Below are 4,085 nucleotides of genomic sequence, written 5' to 3' on the forward strand. Positions count from 1 at the left end.
GCTCAGAGCCCCATCTAGCATCCCCGTGAATTTTCCAGATGTAGGGGATCCCCCACATCTCTGGGCAACCTGTTCCAGTGTTTCACCACCCTGATTGTAAAAGACTTTGACCTTAATATCCAGTCTAAACCTGCTCTCCCCTTCAGTTTAAAGCCATTGCCCCCTGCATATCACAACAGGTTCTGCTAAAAAATCCAAGTGTGCTAATGGCATGTATCGTCACATGTACTTTTTCCTGGAAAAGCACACTGAAAAAATTTGTTGCTGCTGCTTTTGCTGATTGTGTTTGTAAACGAGTTGGATGTCAGAAGAACATTATTTTATAAAATACATGGCTAACACAAAGTTTAACAATCATGAGATGGATTGTTCATAATCAAAAGGATGAATTTCAGTGAAGAAAAACACCTTTCCACTCATACTACTACTGTTGTATTTTCTTTTGATGATTCTACTAACAAATTATTGTCTAGCAATTCTGCAATTAGATACCCCAAGTATGGACATAATTGCTCTAAAATTGTTACCTCATAACAATTTCAATAACGATTAACTTTTTAGCAAACCTTAAATAGGCTTGTTTTAAATTTAGTTCTTGCTAATCTACCCATCTAGGACAAACACATTTTGCAATATGAAGTAAGAACTCAAAAACCTCTTCCATTAAACATTTCCCTTTCCCAAACCCTGCCCTTACCTCATAGTTCTTCATCTCTGAGAATGTGCTCTCCCTTTGCTCTTGCTGGAAAACATTGAGAACGGTGATACGAATGGGGTGGAGAGGGGAATTGTCCCGGGTTTTGCTACTATGTGCTGTAGCTAGCAGAGACCACATGGCCAGGTGTTGGAAGGTTTTTTCTTTTCAATATGATTTGCAATTGTTTTGCAAACTCTGTATTTGAAAAGATTCAGGAAGAATGTCTGCAATATTACATTTCCTGTTACAGGACAAACTTGTAACAGTTGTGCCTTCTCCTTCTATGGTAAATCAGGAAAGCAATGGATCTATGTGTGATTGTCTCTGCTCAGCCAACTAGAAACTGGGAGAACCATGATGGGGGCTTCTGCCACTCTCTCCTTCCCTACTCCATAAAGCCCTGTGGAAGTCCAGTGGCTTAAGGAGTGCTCAGCAAAGGCAGATAATATTTTACCTCTGTGATGGATATTAAATCAAGAAACCACTAAAAAATTTTAAACTCCTGCCCCTTGCATTCAAAATCAGCTTGATTTGATTTGGTGAAACCAAACCACGGTTTCCCTTGTGCCCTTCAAGCTTCATTTCCTTTCATCATTCCTATTGCAGACAAAGACCCTGATAACACTTTATTTTCTTCTGGCCAGTGTATTATCACTGGGGAGTCATCATAAGGCACTGGACTGCTCATGGTTATGGAAAAAATGAGATTGGAGCTAGAACACTTTCTAGACCAAAATCAAACTGTGGTTTGTGATTTTTGATTTATTTATTTGTTTATTTTGCCTGGCATCTAGCTGTGTTATGGACATTTGGATAGCTTTTAATTCATAACATTGCAGCACATACTCTGAACAAGACTCTGCTTTGCCACAGTCAAATTTCTATCACTGGAAACAGGAAGGAAGCCTAGATGATGCCTACATGTTACTTGTGTTTTGATGTCTTGGTTTATGTGTTTGTTCTGTTCTGTGATCAGTGTACTAGAAAATCAAAGCCATGTTGTGAATCCAATAGGAACAGTACAGAAAAGGTCCTCAGCCTCCCCTGGCCCTATGAGCATGAGAAGGTAAAGTGGGTGTGCACCTTCTTGTGGGAGTCTGGAACAAATCTGGAAGTCAGTTACACAGGATTAGTTGCAGTCTTTGCAGCAGATAGTCTGTGATATGTCATAAATTGCTCTTAATTTCATGTATTCAACTGCTATGTAATTTATTACAGGAAATGAGGATTTCTGGATTATTTTTAAAGAAAACTCCCAAGAAAAAAAAGGTTTTGATCTTTGATCTAGGCATTATTTGGGATTTTCGTGTAAGCACAGCTTAGGTTTTTTATTAAGCCCTTATAAATATAAATAGATTGCAAATTACTTGCAAATAAGAATGGACATGGTATATTAGCTTTAATGAGCTACAAAGCAATTTGGGTCAATTTGTGAAACCACCGATTTCCTACCCTGTCAGAGAGTGCTGGATGTTCTCTGTAGAAGGAGGAACCTCTATGCGTAAATTTGCTCTGCCAGATTTATTTAAGCCTCCTACGGGGAGAAAAAGGCATTCTTTGCATTTCAGATTTAACTTAAAAACTCACAGTGACCAAATTGTCATTATTCTGTGTGAAGGAGATCACCCAAAGGAACACTGGCTACAGGCAGCCCTCACATTCAGCCATGATGCTGCATCTTCATTCAAGAGGCTGAAAGGAACACACCTTTACCAGTTTAACCCAGCTGGCCTAATCTGTCTGGATATTAAATCCAGACTTAATTTTTCAAAATGATTTACAGAATTGTGTGTGTTGCCTTCCTGGTTGACTAGTAGATACTCAAGTAACCATGGCATGGAGGTCAGCTTGGCTTTAGTTGAGCAAACCCTTGTTCTTTCCCATGGAAAAGCTGCAGCCCAAATGTCAGGTTGTTTTACATGAAGTACCTCATCTGGATAACATTCTTAGGATAAGCGTTGTTTTAACATAGGAGACAGATTTGTAGAGTATCTGAGCTGTTCACTTTACACAAGGAGTTTTGCTATCAGTAGGTAAGAGTGAATTTGCAGAATGTCAAACCCAGACTATTAAATACTCTTTTCTTGCTAAGACAGAAGGATTACTTAAGGTGGTTACCTGTCTTTTCACCAATGAATTCAACTTCATCCTCTAAAACACTATGCTTGTGCCTGATACTATGTCAGATTCTGTCTCTCCAACTGGAAAGGTCTTGTGTAGCTGCAGGTTTAAATTGGCTCTCAAAGCCTTGAACAGGTCGGAGTTTCACTAAGAGTCTGTAAAAAGGTCCATTTCCTTTAACAATACAGCATTAGGGTTTCAACACTTACTGGCAATCAAGAGTAGTTTCTTCTCTGCCTTCTTGTGCCCAGTAACTTTCGTTATCAACTCCTTTCTTTTTAAAGCTATACAGACTTCCTTTGCTTATCAGTCTTGGTAGCTACTATCAGTCCCATTTTTCAGATTGAGTGCACTTCAGTGACCCCTCCTAGTTTCTTTTGTTGCACTCTCACTTAAAATGTACCTTCTGAGACTGAACCATCAACAGTTACTCTATCAGATATAGCCTATTCACTTATATCTTCCCATAAGAAGCTTAAAATTATTTCTCAATAACTTAAGGCAAACACCGAATCTTTGTATATGTTCATGGGTTTTCATTATTTTATAAATAATTACCTCCTATCTACATTATAGAAAGATCTGGACCACAATCATCAAAATTGATATTTATGAGGAAATAATTAAGACGGTGAAGAATTCAATAGATATAAGATAGAAGGAATGCCAAGGTTTTACATTTAGAGTAAGTACTGTCACAAGTTAAAATTAAGTTTTAATTATCTACATACTTAAATGAACAAAACTATGACACAAGTGTAGAACACACATGGTCTCACTTCTGTACCCACACACAAATATCCTTAAATTAATAATGTGATACATAATTTACAAGTTAATAAATGAAAACACACATTCCCTCTCACTTCACCATGCTGCTACTCCCCACCTACTTTTTTTCCCTTAAAAAGATTAATCTGTAAGTATATATGGCTTCCCTTCACTGCAATACAATCCAATTCTTTCATCCCCTGACTCAATACAGGTTAACACCTTGCTATAAAAGATAAAAAAAGACACAGTAAAAATAAAAGTGAATTCACATTAAATCTTTGGTGCTGAGGGGCTTCCAAAGCTACAGGAAAGGCAACTTAACAAAAGCTCCATTTTACATGTTCAGGAAGACTTTTCCCAGAGATTCTCTAATGCCACTGATACCTAAGAAAACCCCATTCAAAGAACTACACTTAATTTCTAGTGCATTTAAAAGTTGTTAATGTATTTCACGGCTTTGCAGTAGGATATAGAGGCAGAACAGAAGACAGGA

The sequence above is a fragment of the Motacilla alba genome, chromosome 2, assembly GCF_015832195.1.
Source record: "Motacilla alba alba isolate MOTALB_02 chromosome 2, Motacilla_alba_V1.0_pri, whole genome shotgun sequence".
Taxonomy (NCBI): domain Eukaryota; kingdom Metazoa; phylum Chordata; class Aves; order Passeriformes; family Motacillidae; genus Motacilla; species Motacilla alba.